This window comes from Taeniopygia guttata, chromosome 17 (assembly GCF_048771995.1).
Source record: "Taeniopygia guttata chromosome 17, bTaeGut7.mat, whole genome shotgun sequence".
In the NCBI taxonomy this organism is placed as follows: domain Eukaryota; kingdom Metazoa; phylum Chordata; class Aves; order Passeriformes; family Estrildidae; genus Taeniopygia; species Taeniopygia guttata.
Genome location: NC_133042.1, coordinates 4428313 through 4449901, shown reverse-complemented (window position 1 = coordinate 4449901; position 21589 = coordinate 4428313).

The window sequence follows — 21589 nt, the reverse complement described above, 5'->3', positions numbered from 1 at the left end:
CTCCTCTGCACATCCTCCTTCCCAATCCCTGAAATGCCAACACATTTTAATAGCTCCTGCTGCCTCTCTAGGAGAGAAATGCAGCCCCAGGTAATGTTTGTGTGCTCAAAATGACCACCTGGTGATGGCCTCAAGCTCCTTCCTTGTGCAACTTCTTCTGCCTCCGAATCCAGAGATTATTGGGTTTGTTCATCCTTTGTGCCTTTTAAGCTGTGCCTGGAAAATCTGAGCCTTTTGTGGAGCAACCAAAACCTGTGCACAGAATATCCTCAGCTAATCCAAACCAGAGGCAACTGAACAGTCATTGGACTTGATTTGATTTTATTTTCCTCTTCTGGGGATGGTGATCTCTCTGTTCCCTATTTACAAACCAGGGGTTATTTGAAGTGGGTTATTTATTTATTTATGCACTTCTATTATCACAAGAACCAAATTGCAACCTTCGAGAAAAAAAAAAAAAATCTGTTTGTGAAGGGCGGTGGTGGGGGGAGCCAACAAATTAAAGTCAGAGAAAGGGGGCTACATCTTTATCAAAAGACAACATCAAATTAATTTCTGTCTGGTCTCAGGAACTCATGTAAAATTTATAGGCTGTTTGTTAATTTTGCTGTAGTGCCAGCAGAGCGGGGTGTTGGTGATTCAGGGGTGGGGTGGGAAGGGAGAGGAGGGGAAGGGGAAGGGGGAGGCAGAGGAGGAGCACAGCAGCCTTGGCCGGGCTGGCAGGGATCCGTGCATGGAATGACCTTGCTCAGGTGCCCAGCTCAGCTGGGATGGAGCGGGAAGGCAGCAGGATGGATGGCTTTGGATGGACCCTGCTCCCTCCCTCAGCCTGGCTGATTAAAATTCCAGCGGTGTGCTCAGCTCTCGGAGCAAGGCTGCCCTTTCACCACCAGCACAATGACTCCTCTTACATAACCCAACAGCCAATTCAGCAGGCTCACGACTCAAAAGAGAAGGAGAATTAGTTTTGTATGAACACACCTTCTTTGCCCTTTCCCCACCCTCCTCTCCCATCTTCTTTACTTTTTGTTGGTTCTGGAGCACGTCCATGGAAGTGTCGGAGGCATTTGTGCCTTTTCCATTATCTCAGCAGGACAAGGAGCCACAGTCAAAGCAGCAGGAAAAAGCCAGGGAGGTCTCCCCAGTGACTTAACTGAGGTGAGAGAGCACACTCCCCACCAATGCTTCACAATGGCAAGGTCATTTTTATTTTGTTCTCCAAAATCTCTGCTGGAATTAGAGATTTGCAGCTTTCAGGAGCTCTTCTGCCTTTGCTAAACCCCATGTTTCTGCTGGAACCACGCTGTGCCACAGGGAGCATCACCAGCGGCATACTGTGAGATCAGACCCAGGGCAGAAATGCTTTCAGAGAGATATTCAAGGGTCCCAGTATCACGTGTGGCTGGTAACTTAGCAAAGGTCAGAGTTCCCCAGCAATGTTTGCAAACAGAACCCTAACCCCACATTAGCAGCAAAAAATAAACAAACAGAACTGCTGGAATCGGGTGAATTTCATTTTCATGTCAAACTTTGCAGCTCTCAAAGAAACCTCGGGCATCTGGGTCTTCATTTTAAAGACATAAGCTGGCACTTCTGCAAATCTTCCCAGCTGAATGAGAATGCATCACTTTAAAACAGACCTCTAGCACTGATTTAAAGACTCCCACTCCCCCTGTCAGCTGCCCTAACATTTTAAAAGTCTTGCTAAGCAAGGTATGGGATTTGATTTTTCTTTCCTTTTCTCCCTCCCCTTTTTCAGGATGCTGACCTGGAGATGGATGTTCCCAGTCTCATAATCTGATTCCCATTTTCCCATTTATTTCCCAGCTTGGAAACAAGTGAACTAAACCTGTCCTACAGATGTACTGGAAATGATCAAACCAACTGAAGACTGAGATTAGATTCATATAGAGAAGAATATTCCAGAAAATATTAAGAAATCACCCATTGCTCCCCACTAGACCAGAGATTTTACATCAACTTCTAACAAGCAATTTCATTGTTAGAGAGACAGGAGGAACACGCCAGTGTGGGGCTCAGTGTGGTCCTTCTCCACTCCTTCCTGCCAGGAGTGGTGTATCCTCATCCTCACAGAGCCTGGCGAGGGGAGGAAGAGAATTCCTGCTGCCCAGGGGTGATTTTTTTTCCTCCACAGCCACAGAGAGGAACACTGTGCTTCATAAACACACTTCAAAGATGCCACACTATTAAAAATACATGGACATCATGTGGATCTAAGCTAAATACATATGGCCTTTGATTGCTTGGCATTTCCAATTCATACAGGAACATTACTGCCATGCATTATTGATGATCACAAGCATTTCACTGCCTCAGACTAAGGACACCTCTTCCCCTTCTCCCCTCCTCGCATGCAGCACCCTTTGCTGGAGGCCGAGCAGTTTAATTAAGCTGTGATTAAGGGCACACACGCCTGACTGTCACTGCCTCAGCTCTGGGAGTGCCACTGCTGTGAGCTGAGCGCTGCTCTGGCAGAGGGAATGGCCCCTCTGGGTGTCTCAGCTGTTCCCCAGCACATCTGGCCAGCTGTGTGTGCCCAGAGGGTGCCCTGGCACAGCCGAGCTGCCCCCCAGCTCCAGGCAGGTAGAGGGACAGCAGGGATGGGGAGTGGGCAGAGTGAGCTATTGGCTCAGCTTGGAGGGGTTGGAGGCTGCAGGGATGGGCACAGGCTGCTGGCTCAGCCTGGGAGGGAGCAAGGGAAAAACAAACCCGTGCTGGGCTTGGAACCTCCGTCCCTGGAGGACATCGCCTGCCCTGGCACTGCAGCTCAGCTGGGCTTTCCCACACCAGGCAGAATGCCATCCCTCCTTTCCACCTTCCCTGCTCGCTCCCTGGGCACTCTGTCCACTCAATGCTCTGCTCCTTCCTGGCCAAAAGCACGGCTGGACTCTGTGTTGGATGTCCCCTTCACACTGGACACGTCACCCTGATCATGTGCTGTCACCACGAGCAGCCCTGGCTGCTTTGGGGAAATTCTACACAAATGCTCCTTCTCTCTGGCTGTTGTTTCACCAGCAGTTCCTCACTGACTCAGTTACACTCCCCCTTTTATTCTTTTATAAAGGAATTATCCAGAAGCAGGAATTTGGGAGGAGGAGGAGAATATTCGGAAAAAAAAAATTCATTACAGCTGAGAAACAGCTCTTGAAACTTATTAGCTCATGACTCATCTCTCTGAAAGGAGCTAATACCTTAATTTCATATTTCTCTGCTCAAATGGAGACCAAAGCATAAACTGAAATGAAACTTTACACTAATGGCTTCTTAATTACACCCATCTAAAAGCAATTACCTGAGGTTTAACAGATACAAAATTCGGGGTTGACATGGTCAGTGGAAGGGAATGGTGCAGCAGTGTCTGGGAAGAGATGGGCTGTGGGAAAGTGGAATGGAACCTACCATGGCCAGGCTGCCTCTGCTTCCTCCTCCCTTGCCCTGCTGCTGTGCAATCTCCCTCTGAGGGTGTGTGCAGCACCAGGCAGGTACCCACAGGGAGGGATATTCCTCAGGAACACACTCACTTTTGCAGTACTGGGATAAAAATTCTGTCATAAAACTCCAGCGTGGAGCACTTGGCAAATGTGGTAGCAATAATATTTCCCTCTAGGAAGCCACTTCTCCTGCATCCCAACTCCTGCCTGGCAATGCTTCTTCCTTCCACCTCTCCACCTCCAAGAGGAGAACCATTCCTCCCAGTCCCAGGGTGCATTTTAAGAATTTCTTAATACTTACTTAAGGTTTTGAAATTACCCACACTAAGTTACCACAGGAGATCAAGGTGGTGTCGCTGTTGTTATAAGCACTATTATTACTACTACTGTGAGTAGATTTCAGTCATGTTTTGCTCACAGTTTAATGATTTAGCACTAATAAAGGGACTTCAGCAAACCAGTGGAGTCCAGGCCACCACAGCAGTGTAGGTTTCCTGTACAATATCTGGAGGAATTAGCTTCAGGAGTGGGATTGAGAACAGCCAGAACATGGTGCTGGGAACCATGTGAGCTGGAAAAGTCGTGGAGGTGGATTTGAATTCCAGTTCTCTCCAGAGCTTTAGTCTGAGCTGCAGGAAAGAGCTCACTCCAGTCTCAAAAAGATCTTGCAGTGGCTGGTGGCTTTGTGAGGAAATACAAATTTTGGGAGGAATAACCACAGCTTAAAGGACTCCCCAAGCCTGCCCAGCCCCACCTCATTTTGTGGAGGCTTGCACCATATCGCACCACTGAACGAGATAACACAATTATTGGCTAATTAGCGTCATCAGAAAGCGTTCTGCAATGGCAGGCTTTTAATTGACTTCCCCATTAACAGATAATGATCAGGCTCTGCCTCCTGCCAGGACGACCCCCACTCCTCTTCCCCCCTGAGACAAGTGGTTGACCTGAAAATGAAACAGCACAGCTGTCCTGAGTTCCTTCATGGCTAACAGCCCCCGGTTTGGTAAGGGAAGCAACAAACTGAGGCTGAGAGAAGGAAAAGAGAAGGAAAAGAGAAGGAAAAGAGAAGGAAAAGAGAAGGAAAGAAGAAGGTTCCTCTTTGCCTGCCCAGGCTCTGACAGAGCAGGGCTGGCACAGTGGTACTGAAGTTGCACAGCCCCATCCTTCCCCTGCCAGCCCAAAGCTCTCCCCAGTGCCAGCCCAGGACCCTGCTTGCTTTCCTCCCCTCCAGTCTGTTGAGTAATGTAGTTTAGAGAACACAAATTCAATTTCACAGCTTCTTTCAGGGTGCCAAACACCTGGTGTTTCCTTGCCCTGGAACTAAAGCTGAACATTTCCATCATATTTCACAAGATACAACTGGGCTGAACACTCTTGTTTTGGAAGAAAAGGGCTGAATTATTTTTCAGCTTGTTTCTCTGCAGTCAGGTGTGATTTGCTGGCCTCACGAAATCTCTTGGTTACCCTTCTGTTGGAAACTTGAAACAACACACAGCATGGTGCCCTGGTGTAATGGGATCTTCTCCTGAGAAACGTTTAACCCACATGCTGAGCTCTCATTTGGGTACTGAGCACTTGGGAAAAAGGCAGAAGCTCCTGTATCTAGCCATAAATCCTGGTGAGGGTTTTAAATGTCACTGTGATCCATCAAATTAATAAGTTTTTCCAGAGGCAGCAGGAAGAAAGACAAGTTTCCTTTTTGTCCTGTGACGGAACCCAGGCCTGATTCAGGGGTTCCGTGTGGTGGAAAAGACTCTCCTCCAACCCGAGCTTCCAAAGAAAGGCTCAGCAGTCTCTGTTGTTCGGTCTCAAGGCAGTTTATTGCAAGTTATCTAAAAGATTTTCTTCTGGGGCTGCTGTGGTTTGCTCACAGCTCAGGCAGAGGCACACACACACCCTGACATCCTCTCTGACTCCCGACTGCTTCTTCTCTCCCTGCCCAGGGCTGTGCTGTCTTTTATGTGGTACATTACGTGTTACATGGGTACAGTTTTTCCCCAATGCCTATTACCTATATTAAATGGTGCTTTTCTATCTTTTATATGGTACATTACATGTTACATGGGTACAGTTTTTCCCCAATGCCTGTTACCTATAATAAATGGTGCCTTTCTACTCTAAACCAACCTGTGAGTGCCAACATCACCAAGAACATGGAGGTAAGGAAGGAGAAAGAGGGAGGACAGGGCAGGCCCAAATCCCTCCATCTTAAAACTTCTGATCCCCATGTACAAAACCAAAACCCCCCTGTACAGCACTAAAAATTTTTTCCCTCTACTTTGTGACTACTTCTACTAAATTATCTAAACTTTTGTGACTTCTTGTTCTTCCTGCAAGGTTGGTAACTCATTCCATGGTTCAAACCCAAAATCACAGCTGTTTCCAGCTGCCTGCCAGGGTCTCAAATGCTTCTGACCTGGGCCCGGAACCTCCAAAAATGTCTGAGGGACATTTTGGGTTCCAACAGTCCTGTAGCCAGGTAACCCGGATTGCCCAGCAGTGGCTCAGAAGGACCCAAATTCCTCCTGGCTCTGCAGCAGTGCTGGGGTAGGAGGCAGCAGGTTCTTTAGGCTGGGAATTGCTGAGCTCCTGCACAGATCAAGAGCAGCACCACTTTCAGACTCTTTTCTCTGCCAGCTTCACCAGTTGAGTTGGAGTTTCATTACTCCTTCCTACTGCACAAAATGTGCTTGAAACTCTGTGAAAAAGTTGTTTGGGAAGGACTGACAGACTGAGAAAAATAAACTTGCTTTCCTTAGGAAGCAATTTGAAAACAAACCAAAATTCTGTTAGGTGTGTGCTGCCATCTTCAAGACTCCAGGGGTCTCCACATCTGCAATTTGCCTTTGCTGTGGGCAAGATGTGTCTTCCTCACTCACTGGGATTAAAACCAGTAACAACCTGAAGGTGAGGATTTACTGAGATGCAACAGTTGAGATGCTGGTGTACGGGATGGAGGGATAGAAATCAGTGCTGAAACCTGCAGAGCCTGGTCTGTGCTCTCTGGAGCCCTGGCCACTATTGTTTCTGCAAAAAGAGCAAGCAGCCAACCTTCTTCTGGTGCACTGGTTCCCCTTCCTTTCAGAAATGTAGCTAGAGTCCATTCAGAGGGCTGTAAAAGCAGACTTGAAACTTGAGCTAGAATTTTGGAGGGAAGTTGCTGGTTATTGTGATTTCCAGGAGTGAGCCTGCCCCTAGGAATAGCCAGAAGGGAAGTGAAGACAGCATTCAAACCAGCACCAACTGAGAACTCCAGACATGCTCAGACTGCACAATCCCACTGAAAATCAGCTGTGCTGATGCTGTGCTGACCACAGGGCTTCACAGCAACACAAAAAGACAATGTTGGCACAGAAACCCAGAGGTCTGTTGTGAAAAAAACCATGCAGAAGTCAACATTTCTACTGTGTTCACTGTTAGGGTCTTTTTTTCTTGTTGAGAGCTCAGTCACAACCCATCCAACCCATCCAGGGGGCCTGGCTGCTCCCTGAGAGCCTTGCACAAACACCCAGTGGTGGGAAGGGAGAGAACATGAAGGATGCCACCATCTGATTTTTAATTCTTTTTTCCAGGTAAGTGGATAAAGATTGAAATCACCCCAAACTCTGTCTCTCCTAAATGCAGGTTAGCAGATATGTGACCAATAAAACAACAAGGCCCAGTTAAGCACTAAAGAAAAAGGGAAGCACTGACCAAACTGCATTTCTTTGGCAAATTATTTTCCTGTCTAGACTGGTTGTCAGATGTTGTTTTGTTGTTCTGTGTGCCCAGAGGCCAGACCAAAGCTGGGATCCCCAGTACAGGCAGCTTTGTTTAATGAGAGACAATCCTTGCCCCCAGGGAGCTGTAATCAGAATAGGCAGGACAAACAAATGAAATAAAGTCTCCTTCTTCATCCTGTGAGCTCCGATGGAAACAGGACCCCAAAGAGATTAAGTGGCTTGCCTGAGGCCACCCAGAAAACCTGTGGCAATGCCAAGCTAAAAACAAAACAAAACAAAACAAAACAAAACAAAACAAAACAAAAAACACCCCACACAGCCTCAGAATCCTAATACCAGTCTTTGAGACAAAACCTGGCTGTGTCTCCCTATTTCCACAAGAATCCAGGGAGATCCCATTTAAGGCACTGCTGCTGTTCTTGTTCCTCTACAGCTGCATTTCTTGCTGGAAAAACCCAGCTTCTCCTTCCTACAGAACTACAGATGCTGAATTACCTCCCTGGAGTGGGCGGCAGCTCCATCCCTGAAGGCGCTGGGAGGAGAAGATGGAGAGGGGTGGAGGGAGGAAGAGTCGCCAGCCTTTTCTGATGCTGGAATGTAAATAGTGTTTTGCAAAAGAGCCATTTATCAGTGAAATTACAGAATCCGTTTGAAGATTCCCCAGGAGGACGCGCTGAGAAGATGGCTTGCATGGAACTTAACGAGAGGTTTCCTGCAACACTTGGTGTAGGCAGGAGCACTTTGCTGGGAATTAAATCCGCGCTGGAAATGTTAATAAATGCAGACACATGTTCTTGTTTGTAGGACGCGCCGTGCCTCCTTTATTTATTTCTTTCATTTTATTCTCCTGGATGTAGCTGCAATGCCAGCCCCTCTGTCTGACACCTCCCTGGGGGAAAAGTTGCCTCTCTCTCCTTTGCCATCCCTCGGCTGCCCCTTAAGCTTTTTGTGCTGTGTGGGAGTCCAGGGCTTCCCTCTGGCTGCCCTGGCTGCCCTGGGACCCTGGCAGGGGTCAGGAACCCCCCTGGACAGAGCCCCCAGAGACACTGTCTGTGATCTCTGTCCATGGAAAAGAGTTTTCAATCTTACAGGGTGAATTACCAGCTCTGAGTGTTTGATATAAGTAATAATTAAGTGTGGCATGGGTGCAAAAGTAAAATTTTAGGATTCTAGATTAGGGGTTCAAAGGGCACAAAATGGAGGAAATTGGGTGTGTCTTGTCCTTTTTCTCCTTCTTCATGCCCTCCATGTTTCACTGTGGTGTTGGCATTTTTCTGTTGGTTCAGGCTGGGGACACACTGTCCAATGTAGGTGACAGATATTGGCACGTTATTGTAAATCCAGCACAGGTAGTTTGTGGTATTTAATGTTTGTACCATCCCACTGAGGGCAGAGCCCCACACGCTGCCCTGCAGGACAGAGCTGCGGCAGGGCAGCAGAACATGTTAGAGATAAACAGAATAAACAACCTTGAAACAGCACAGACCAATTATGGCTCTGCTTTGGCAGTGGGGCAGAAAGACAGAGACTTTCTACAATCTCAGAATCATCAATACCTCAGGTTCCGACAGTGCTGCTGCCCAGCCTCAGGCAAGCAGCACAAAGGGTCCTGCAGGGACTGGATGGCTTCAGTTTCTGGGCAGACAGCAGCTTTCAAAGCACCAAAAGAAAGCTCAAGAATAGCTGAGGCAAAACTGTTCTTCTGATGGTGGCTGAGGAAAGGGTTTGCCCATCTGCTCTGCCATCAGAGGGATTGAAGGGAACCAGGATTCCAAAATCCACCTGGACTGACTCTCCCTGTCTCATGGATGAAGATCCAGGTGCATCCTTTGTGGAGCACATCAGGTGTTTCTGCTCCCTGGACTAGAGGCTGCCCTCCAGCACAGCAACAATTGAAAAAATAAAGTCAATTTTCTTCCTCACTGGAAGAAAACCTTATCAGAGTCATCATTACATCATGCCTCGATCTCTACAATGACTCAGACCAGCAGGGTGGCCTTTCTGTACCTTCGCCTAAACCCTGGGAATGACCTGAAGCCAGCACTAGAAGGTGGCCTGTCCCTACATCTCTTTCTCGGAGATGAACATTAATCCCATTGAATTAATACAAATGTTATATATTTATGTCCAGCTTTTTCCCTCGGGCAGCTCCCCTAGGAAAGAGTTTAGCTGCTCTCTAGAACAGAGTAGGTGCTCAAAGCTCTGCAGATCTCTGCTGAGATGCTCAGCTTCCTTGAAGAGCAGATATTTCTATTTAAGATCCCAAATCAAGCATTCATTTCCCTTTTGTAGGAAAATTTAAGCACAACTGAATCAAAGATGCATTTAAGAGAAACAAGATGTAAAAATTACACCTTCATTTCTCCACAGCAGCCTGCCAGGTGTCCCTTGTCCCCTCCTCACACAGCAGAGCGTGGCACAAAAGGCTGGGGAAGCCTCACCCTGGTCCTTCTCTATATTAGGTTTAGTGGCTGCCTGTTAACTGCCCCCTCCTCTGGAACTGCAGCTGTTGATCATCCTCCAGAGACTGCTAATCTGCTCAGCCCCTTCCCTTCCAATTCCATATTAATTACCTTGTCTAGATAATGAATACTCTCTTTCTGCCTTTCCTCCCACCTGGCCCTGAGTACTTCAGCATCCCCATCCCCACAAGGCAGATTTCTCAGGGTGGCTCCACCAGATCCCCTCACATCCCTCCCATCATTGCCCCTGAGCTCTACCAGGCTTCAGTCTGAAGCAGCTTTCTCCTCCTCCTCCTGTTTTTCTTCTCCTCTTTGTCAGTCATATTTATTACAGGAGAAGGAAGAGATGAATTAACCAGACCCTTGTGTCTGTCTGAGGGCAGCTGAGCCAGACTCATGGGCCCAGTAAAATCCAGGAAAGCCAATGATTGAAACTCAGCCTTGGATCTAATCTTTTTTTCAGTTCATATTATTCTCTGTTCCTGTAATTTAATTTACAATATAATTTCATATTCTTCCTCTAAAGCAGAACTTCTCTCTTTATATGTACATATATTTTTTTATCCTGCCAGGTTGGATTTGTGTCTGATTTTATTTTATTTTGTTAAACAAGGAGGCTGAAGTCACTTTATTTCCTTGAATAGAGCAGGAGGATAAATCATTGTTGGAGATGTGCTGAGGCATCTTTCCAAAATGTGGATCTTTAGAGGGGATGAAAGAAAATGCTTTAACCAGGCATTTTGACACCTGAGTGAGGGATTGTGCTTTGAATATTGGGTGTATTATTTCCACTGAGGTATATTACAGCACATCAAGTATTGATTCTTTGTTCTTTCTGGAACTGGGAGAAATATTTACAGGTGTATGAAACTGCTGAAGAGGTCAGAGACCTTTGTTACTTTATTCACCACTTATTTCTAACAAGATTCCAGTTCCCAGCTGGGAATCGGAATCCACAAAGTACAAACAAGCATCACTAACAGTGACCACAAACCAGAGCAAGCAGGTGCTGAACAAGGGGTCCCGTATCCCTTCCCAAAAATTTCTCCTTGCACTTCCTGGTGTTTTCACAGCCCAAGTAAATTCTGTGAGAAAAAGAGCTGTGAAATCAGTAGGTGTGGGATGGATCAATAGTGGCAGGAATGAGCCACCCTCCTATTCAACAGAATATCAGACAAACCTCCAACTAAATAAAAGATCTACTTTTTTTATATCTCACTTTCTCTCTTTGCCTAAAGCTTTACAGTGTCTGTTTAGTGTTCAAAATTCAGTTTAATTCCCACCAAAAAGAAAGAATATAATTCCTTTTTTTTTAAAAAAAAACAACAGAGAAGAATCATGACACTTTCAAAGCAATTTCAAACAAGATGGTTCCAGTCACCACTAGCCTTGGGAAAAAGAGCCAAGATCACTTTTTTGTAGGACAATTTTCATATCATTGAGAGCAATACTGTTTTTTTCTTCTCCGGTATTCTAGAGATTTTTTTTGATGAAACATTCACACTCCAAACTGGGTTGAAATCTTTAAGCATTAGAAATTTTATCCAACTTTTGTTTGTAGGCAAATTCACTTGCTGCTTGCCAGCTTGCATCCCAACTGCTGAAATCCTCCTTGGATTATAAGAAAAATGCGTTACTCTGCCTGTCAAAGGAAGGGCAGTTCCATTTAATGTCTGGATGATATTTCAATATCCAGATGGCCCCTTGGCCATCTTGCCTGGCCACAATAAAGCAGCTCCATTTCTGTGACCATGTCATTTCTTTGTGCAAGAGGTCTACAGGATCTACAAGCTTTCCCACCAGGTTTTATTTGATGGGCCTTGCTTCAGGTCCTTGCATTTAACCCCAAAAGGGAGTTTTTATCCTGCCAAGTGGTTTCCATCTCTGTTCCACCATGGAGACAATTGATTCATCTCAGGCCAAGCCAGTGTGACAGGTAAATCCATCCATTCAAGGACAATTCCCAGGTAGGATGGGCTGCTAAATGAATGCACCAGATTGCAGCTGACACCCATAATGCTGATTTTCCCCTCTCCTTATAATCATAATGGGATCTCAGCAATAGAGATGGATTTGCTAATTTCCATCTCCTCTCTTCTTTAATCACTGTCAGGCATAAATTAATTTCTCCTTAAAGAGCTTTCAGGTTGAGATGCTGTCATTGCACAGTGTACTTAAAGGCCCTAAATCAGGGATCTAAATCCCAGAACGTTTCCTGCCCAATCTGAGATTCCAGAGCATGTAAATATGTGTCATCCCAGCAACACCACAGGCTTTTCTTCTTGGGGTAGGGGAAAGGAGGAGGAAAATGGAATTCTGAATGTGGGACATTGAAAAGCAAAGTGAGAACTGTGCTACAAATCAGCTGAGTGCTGCTTCTTGGATGTCCTCCAGGCCTGTACTGATCCCAGCTCTGTCAAACAACAGACCTGGAAGTGCAGTGTTGCAGCTGAATCCATTGGAAATGGGGAGAAGATCCTGTCCAGAGGGAAGTTCAGCCCCTGCAGGGCCTAAATTGCCCCCTAGAAGAGTTTTTCTTTCTTGACTGATCTGTCTTTCTTTACTGTGCTTCTTCCATCAGGTGCTTTATCAGGTGGATATTTCACTGCAGGCATATTCAGTGCACCCAAAAAACAACACAGACTGGGAGAAAGCAGGAAGCTTCTAACAAAACCAAAAGGAGTAAAATCATTAAGCAAAGATATCATTTTCCTTAAAAAAAAATGCTAGTGAATAAATTATCAATCCTTTTCATTAAAAATTCAGTGGAGATGAAACTGTGTGTGGTGATAATGAGCAAATGTTTATATTTGCAGAGAAGTGTAGCTGCATGGATGGAAAGTTATTGATTTAGCCCCAGCTTTCACACAATTTGTGGAGCTCTTTGGATGAATGTCTGTCCAGCTGGCTGCACAACTAGCAATGGAAGACTTGTGACATCCTGGAAAATGGCTACAGCACATTAAAAATTGTTTCCAGGAAAATTTTAACTATTTTTTACAATGCCCTATAGAGATACTCTTTAAAAGAAAAACTCTAAAGACACAATCCATGTCATTCTCTCGGACCCACAAGTTTTCAAAGCACTGAAAATATTAGGAGGGAAAGAAAAAGCTCACAAACCTCTACTCAATGTTTCAGTTTGTCTGAAAGTTGCCTTTCCTCATCAGAAGTACTGACAGAGTGAAAATTGCTTTCAGACTTCTTAGTTTATCCATTTTTTAGCTTCTCATAACAGATAGGGAGTTTAAGGGACATTTTAAGAGTAAATAACCTAGCTGAAATTTGTGGGAATGCAGAAATGCCTAAGATTATTTTCTTTCTTCCTCCCCCCATTTCATCTAGTTGGTGCTCCACATGTCTCCTTCAGAAGACCTGCTTTTTCCAGCCCAGACATTCTTCGTTTTCTACCATTTGGATTCCTAGAGGAACTTTGCTTTCCCTTTTTGTTTGCCCATCCTTTCCTTCTCCATCAGTGCATCTCCACAGAGTCTCCCATGGTCCAGCCTGCCCTCACAGAATCACTGAGGCTGGAAAAAGCCTCCAAGATCACCGAGTGTGACCCTTGTCCCCAGCCCAGAGCTCTGAGTGCCCCATCCAGACCTTTCCTCGGCACCTCCAGGGATGGGGACTCCAAACCTCCCTGGGCAGCCCCTGCCAATGCCTGACCACCCTCTCAGTGAAGAAATTCCTCCTGATGTCCAACCCATGTGGGAATCCAGAGCTTCCCTCTGGCTGCCCTGGCAGGTCTGGGACCCTGGCAGGGGTCAGGAACCCCCCTGGACAGAGCCCCCAGAGACACTGTCTGTGATCTCTGTCCATGGAAAAGAGTTTTCAATCTTACAGGATGAATTACCAGCTCTGAGTGTTTGATATAAGTAACAATTAGTGTGGCACGGGTGCAAAATAAAATTTTAGGATTCTAGATTAGGGGTCCAAAGGGGACAAGATGGAGGGAATTGGGTGTGTCTTGTCCTTTTTCTCCTTCTTCATGCCCTCCATGTTTCACTGTGGTGTTGGCATTTTTCTGTTGGTTCAGGCTGGGGACACACTGTCCAACGTAGGTGACAGATATTGGCACGTTATTGTAAATCCAGCACAGGTAGTTTGTGGTATTTAATGTTTGTACCATCCCACTGAGGCAGAGCCCCACACGCTGCCCTGCAGGACAGAGCTGCGGCAGGGCAGCAGAACATGTTAGAGATAAACAGAATAAACAACCTTGAAACCAGCACAGACCAATTATGGCTTCTGCTTTGGCAGCGGGGCAGAAAGACAGAGACTTTGTACATCTTGGGATCATCAATACCTCAGAATCCGACAAACCCAAACCTCCCCTGGCACAGCTTGAGGGCATTCCCTCTCATCCTGTCAGGTCTGAGGGCGCTGTCCCAGTCTCCCATCCCTGACCACTTCCCTCTCCTTTTCCCACCAGTGTTGCCTTCAAGGCTTTCCAGATTCCCCCATTCCCAGGCTCCCGGGCAGCCAGCTGGCTCTTTTCCAAACAAGCCACTGAATGGCAAACAGAGAGACACACTGGGATAAAACAAGCTCCTCTTATTGATTTTTCCAAACCAATATGGCACTGACGCTGCCTCTTTGTGCCATTTCCCTCCTCTGCCAGGAGGCATTCGCTCCTCTTCCATCATTTTAATTAGACATTACACCTGACACAAACGCTGAGTTGATTAACCTAAAAGGAGCTGAATGGGTTGTGGGATCGTTAACACGGGGCCCCTGACACCCCATAACTCACTCCAACGTGTCTGTTGCACAAACTCACAGCTTCTCCAGCTCGCCCGCCGAAGCCACAACGCGAAGTAATGGCACCTACAGAGAGCTTTTTACGAGGCTGTCTCACATAATAACGCTATAAAAGCCAGATTTAAAAGACGGATTGCCCTGGACTGCACAGACTTCACTTTTTAATGTTTACATAAATGCACCTTTTCGGCGGTGTTTTCAGGTAACGGCCCTTCCCAAGTCATGGAAGTCAAGGCAACCGTCAGCTTTGCCTTCCCCAAAAAGCTGCTCTCATCAGGAAGCACAGTGCCCTTGTGGGATTCTGGTATTGCTGGGGTGGGGGGCAGGAGGCAGGGAGCAGCCCACACACACTCATTTGCTGCAACCACGGCCCTCCCATGAATTCCTATTTGTAGGAAAAGTCTCTGGTGTGAGCAGAATCCATCCAGCCTTAATGTGCCTTTGTTAGACCACACTGGAGAAACATTCAGTTTTGGTGTCTCCAGGAGTGTTTTCCTGCTCAGATCCATTCTCCAGCTCACACTTCGATTTGCCCAAGACTAGAATAAGCTTACATCAGCCATGGGCTGATGCTGCCCAAGTCCAACTGCATCAGCCCAGCCTGGAGTAGATGAACCATAAATTGCACAAATTTCCCTTTTTGCCTGAGAAGGAGAGAAGCTCAGGCTGCCCCAGTGCCTGGATTCCTGCTTCAGCTGTGCCATTTGATGGCACATGAAGCTTAGCTATGTATGCAGCATTACCCAGGGTTTTCTTGCCCTCATGTCAGTCCAATCAGACTCCACTTTTGGGAACAGTGAGAGGACAGCCGATCCTTCTCTGCCAGCAACAAAAGGAGTAGTGCTGAGGGATCATTAATGTATCTGCCTATCTGTGGTGGAGGGGGAATAAAAAAATAGTGAGTTGGTATGGCTTAATTGGTCTGGGATGAGGAGATATTCCTCATTCAGCAGGCAGGACTCCACTGAGATTGAGAAATTGCTGGAGATGTATGAGTCCTGACGAGATCCCCTGTTAGTTAGTTGGCAGCACTGACTTTGCTGTGCCTTCCTCTTCCACTTGTTTGTTTAGCTTTGCCCTGCATTAAAACCTGTCAAGCCTGCAAACAAGACAATGTTTTTTGATTAGGCTGCTCAACTGAATAAAGCAGAGCTTGGAGAATTTCCTGCTCTTCTAAAGAAGAGAGAAGTTGTGTGATTCTGTTAGGATACAGCCAAGGTACATCCAAACTTTCTAGATTGATTTGAGATGCTCCCAATGATGCCTTGAGCATCATCTGAACTCCAAGGCTTCCCATCATCCCTGTAGTTCACACAGGCTCAGGGAGGAGCTCTGGGGCCTCACAAAGGTGTCTCTGTCTCCACTGGGAGCAGTCAGAGCTGCGGCTCTCCTGCTGAAGTCCAACCCTAACATCACACCCTGCACTCACACAGAGACAGCAGTCCCAAGGCAGCCAGGGTTCTGCCATTGTTTTGAAGCACCTCCAGGGGACTCTTACTGCATTTGGAAACGGATTCTTACAGCAGTTTGGGAATAGAACAGCTTGGTTCTTGCCTGTCAAAACACTGCTGACAGTCCAAACTTGGACATCAGTGTGTAAGGTAAGATTAGCTGCTGCTGTAAGCCTGGGATGTTCAAGGATGAGGTATGATCAGGATTCCCCCTTGTCTCTCTGGGATTAAAGCTCCTTTACAGGACCATTTTGCAGGAGACTCCACAAAAGCCAGGGACCGAAATTCTGTAAGACTCCACCCACTGAGCAGTGGAGAGACTGGCAGAAGGTGACAACCTGCTGCTGCTTTCATATCACTGGCTTGCCACAGAATATCCTCAGCTGGAAGGGACCCACAAGGACCATCAACTCCAACTCCTGGCTCTGCACAGGACACCTCCAAGAGTCACCACAGGCTTTGCCATGGTCTGTCCCATTCCTGGCGAGGAAGCAATGAATCACACATTTCCAGTTTGCAAAAGTCTACTCCCACATTGCCTGGCAGCCCAGCAGTGTGTGGGCAGAGGGCAGCCACAGCTGGGCTGAGGAGCAGCTTTGCTCTGAATTCCTGCTGTGCAGCACGAAGGCAGCCGTCCTGCCAAGCTGAACGAGCACAAGTGGAACACAGTGAATGCAAACACATCTGTGCTGGTGTCAGACAGAAGATGTTGGTGGTGTAGCATGGCAATGTTGCTCAACCCTCTTCCCACTGAGGGTGACAGAGCTACCTCCTCCAGGCATCAGGAGATAATGGGAAAGAGAAACTGCTCTGCAGCCTGGGGACAGCTCAGGCTGTGAATTCCAGCAGGGCTCAGCTCTACCCAGCTTCACTCCCTGCATTCCCAGCAAACCAGAGCCCTCTGAGCAAACAGGGAAGTGAGGGATGAAGCCTGGCAAAATGCTGGGACAGAGACACACCTGTGACATGGGGAGGGATTGAGGAATAACCAGACATAAAATTTGCTTGCTTTTGCTCAAAGCTCCTTGTGTCAGTTTGCACGAGTGTGCAACTCAGGGCAGCAGCCAAACTCCAACAAGGGATTGCTTGTCCTGAAGGGCTCCTGATTGTGCCTTTTCTGGACAGGAGAAGATTGTGTGAGTGACCACACATCCTTTGTTCAGGCCACGCATTTTCTTTCATGGAGAACAGCTCCATCTTTCTGTTCTCTCCTCCACCGAGCCTGCTGCAAAAAGCCTCCTTCTTCCCCCTATTTGCATAAGTGACGATGCAGCCATCCTAATTATCGAGGGAATCCACTGCTCCCCCCTTCCAGCACCTCCCCCCTTTGCTGCTGCTCTTTCCCTGCTACGGGTTTTGCTGGCAGATGGAACTGGAGCCTCCTCAGCCCACTGGCTCTTCCTTGAAGAAGAACAAAGTGACAGCCCTGCAGGCAGCCGAGCCACGGCAGCGTGACTAATCCATGTCGGGAGCATCCCAAAGGCCAGTGCCAAGGCTGTGCTCCCACAGTTTTGCTGGGGGAAAGAGGGTGCTGAGCATGGGCTGGAGGGGCTGCATTGTCCCCTCACAGGGACAAGATGTGTTCTGCACACTGCTGAGCTCTGCAAGCTGCCTCAAGGCCCTCACAGTCCAAGCACCACAGAAAGGGAGATCTGGAGCATCCAGTTTGGGGAGTAACCAGCAAGGAGATGAGCAAGCTCATACATATGGAAGGATGACCTTAGCAGCTCCACTCAGCATTCTGCACATCAGATGTGATTTGCAATCAGCCATGGCCATGCTTGTCTCCATTTCCCCCTCAAGTCCTGTTCTTGCAGCACTGTTTACATACGGTTTTACCCATGTTTTTTGATTTATCTGTCCTACTTCTCTGCCCCTAACCCATAACCTCAGCAAATTGGCATTTACCCATTAAGTCCTTTCAGCCAGATGCTTCTGGCTTTGTTTGTGTTAGGATTGGGTCTTCCATGCAGAGGAAGGTTTATTTTTTAGTGTTATTTTTCTGCCTGTGACAAAATAGGTGTCAAAGTCCCGACAGTAAATCTGCAGCCATAGCAAGTCCTGTTTAGCACAGTCCAGTCTGTACAGAGCTCATTTTTTTTTAATGTACATGGCATCAGATGGGCTACCCATGTGATCCTCTTCTGCTGTGTGCCTGGAAATGCTCCAAAGAGCTGATGAACCAATTGGAATTGCAGACAAGAGTTTAGTTATAGTCCCTGGGGGGAAATGAGGCCTGTGTGGAAGGAAGTAGGACAGGGGAGATGAAAATAGTCTATCAGGAAAGCAAGCCAAAAACCTGCCAAGCTCCTCCACCACGCAAACACAAGGCAGCCTTCTCCCGTACTCCAAGCCCTGAGCTCCTGCATCCCACAGCCATCAGCTGAGCTGTCAGTACACTCAGCACTTCCAGGACATCCATTTCAGGAACCAGAGCTGCAAATCATGACAGCCAGTTTTGGGGGTGCGCAGCAGAACGGGGGAGGACAGCAACCAGGTCCATGTCAGCAAGGATAGACCGAGCACCTCCTCCTCTGAGCTTGGCAGGACTCTGGGATCCCACAGGGGATCTTGGTTCTGCTGGGAAAGGGCACCAAGAGAAGTTCATCATCTCCTCTCACAGCAATCTTCTGCAGATGGACATTGCTGGGCATAAATCCAGGGCTGACCTGAAGCTCGTTAATGCTTTAAGGCAATAGCAGCTCACACCTCACCTTCTTTAGAGCCCTGGCTCCTGGATCTGTGCTCGGGGATCACCCTCTGTTCTACCTTCTTGTTAGAGATGGGCTCTGTCATGTTCTGCTTGCTCACTTCCTCCTCCCAGCCAGCCTCTCAGTTGGATCTGACACGCTCCATCTGCCAATATCCCAGCCCAGCCTCCCCAGAGCGCCACACAAACACTCAGCTCCAGCCAGGGAAAAGGCAAAATCCCTCCTGCAGTTGGATCCCTCAGGAGCCTTTCACCAGGCTCTCATGCCCCAAACTCTGGCCAGATGGCCTCACCACATGGTGTCCCACCACATTTTGTCCATAGCAAAGGTGCCAATTATCTCTTCCTTCCCTGCTTTGAAATCATCGCTCTTTCCACAACACAAACACTCTTTCAGTTGTCCTGCTTTCCACATTCCAGGTTGGCAATTAGAATCTGCAACCTCTGAGCTTCTCTGCAAACTGATGAGCTGCTAAAAATACAGCCCCTGCAGGCACCCATTCAACTTCTATTTCTGTATTTTTTATTATTTATTTTTTTACTTTTTTTTAACCAATTTGAGATGAACAAAGCACTTCAACAAAGGAAAGGAGAAAATGCTGTGATTGTGAAGATGGATTGCTGCCACTTACTTTGTTCACTTTAATTACACAAAGTCATCACTTAGTGGGAAGCCTCAGGATAGGAAAAGGGAGCACAAAGAAGTTACCATATCCCATATCCTTATTTCACTATGCTTCATTTTAAAGCCTCCCCGACATCCTGGAAACAATACCTGAACCAGCTCTTCCACAATTTTAAATCTTCCCATACGTTACTCACCTGCTGTGTCTTCAACCTGGAAAGCCCAAATAGCCCCAGTCCTCCTGGTAAAAAGCAGAGTGGACCAGCAGGAACAAACCACCTCATCTCTCCACAGGAGGCTACAGAGTTTGTTTAAAAACTTCTCTTCACCAGTCCTCTCATGCCACCTCCTAACCTGGCTCCAGCTGGGACATGAGGTTGGGAATCAAGATCCTTCAGGACAATTAAGAGGTTTAAAGGCAGAAAAGTTCCAGCTAGCGCCTGGGTAAGGGCAAGACCCAGGAATGTGTCCTTTTCTCTTGCCATTCACTCACTTTGCCACCTGGGGCAAATAATATTCCCATTACTGACTCCCTGTTGGCAGACTTAGGATCCCTTAATTCCTCTGAAGTTAATCCTGAGTTATTCAGCCTGGCATCCCTGCTGGCTAATGCCAGGTGTGTTGAAGGCAGTGCTGAGCCCAAAGCTGGAGTGTCCCAGGAGGTTGTGCTCTTAGCACAGGCAGGAGTGGAGTGTTCCCCTCCCAGCCGCCGCAGGGCTCCCCTGCGGGACCCATGTCACTCCAACCCTGTGGTTTTGCAGAGGCTGAGGGCACTCACTGCCCTCCCCATCCTTCAGTGACAGCTGAGAAATGACAGCGTGCCATCTTCTGAGCAGACACCAGAAAAACCCCTGTCCTGCTGGACACAGAGGCTTCCCAGTGGACAGACCTTCCCCTGTGGCACTTCAGCCACTCTTTGGGCTTTTTCTGTTTGGCTGAAGCACTCAGGCTCAGAGGATGAGGACAGCTCCTTTCCCCATCAGAGCATTGACGCAGAGAGAAGTTTCTGCTCCTAGGATTGTTTCTGATGCCAGAATTCCCAAATCCATGACCTCTCCTTTACCCTGATATGGCTGCAGCAAACTGTCTGGTTTGGGGGGACTGAAGGGGATTCTGCCCCTACTCCTTTTAACCATGAAACACCATCATCCCTCAAATAAATCCTCTCACTGGCGTTTCCCACATGTACCCAAAATGTTTACAACTTCACCGTCTTTCCCCAAGCTTTCAGCTCCATCTTTGCCTTCCAAAGAGTTTGGGCTTTCCCCAAAGGCCTGATTTGATTGTAACTTTGCAGATCCTGTTCATTTTCAATAGGGGCTATTTTTTCCTGTTAATTTTCAATAAGGGTTATTTGTAAACATTGGTTATTGCTGCAAGTTTGCAGCTTTAGCATTGTGTGATTCTGGTTTTCGCTCCAGGATTTCTCTGCCCATTTTATGAGCAGTTGAGGCTGTGTTTAGATAAGTCTCTCCTCACAGACCAATTGCCACCTCATTCTATGTTTTATCCCCAGTAAGCTGTTGCCTTTCTTGTTTCACTCGAGGGTTTTCAGGCATTAACTGGGTGTCCTTCCCCCTCCAGGGCCTGGGGCTTGCATTTCCATTTGCTCCACTACTTCTGGCATCACTGTGAGCTTTCCCACAGCCACTATCTGGTCCTTAGATTGTTTTTTTCCACGTTCCTCTTTATTATTTTAGGTATGCTCTGAATATTTTGTTCACAAGTTTGTTCCCACACTCCCTTATTAACCCCTTTTTTTTTTTTTTTTGGAATGTGTTCAATAGATAAGAATTCCACTTCTGTTGTTGCTATTTGCCTTAAAATATTTATGGAATTTCTTATAAGTTTGTTTTTCCTTTCCTCTTCAATTTTGCACTGACCTTCATAAGTAAATTTTAAAAATAATTCCACTCATTTTTATTTTTTTTTCCCATGCACAGGTAGAATTAGATTTGGACAAGAGTCAGGATTTCTATTTCTAACAGAGCTCTTGTAATTTCATTTCAAAGAAAATCTGATTCCTGAAAATACTCCAAAGTTTTGAAACTCCTTACAAAACAACTTCCCTAGAGCAAGTTTTTAAAAACCCAAGTGATTTGTTAGGAAAACATTGAAAGTAAACTGACCTTGGAGGCAAACTGAAACATAAAAATTGTCACCAGCATGAAAGTTGATCCACTTGGCTGTTAAAAATAATACCAAGAATGATAAAGCTCTAAACTTTAAAATAATGTTAGGAAGGAAAGTTGTGGAGAAGAGGTGAATGTGACAGGATCCAGCAAGATAACACTGCAGGAAGATGAGAAACCCTCAGTGTGGGCAAAGAGGATTGTAACTAAGAAATAAGTGAATTTGCTGTTTCAACAGCAATAATTTTCAAAAGTTGAGAAAGATTAC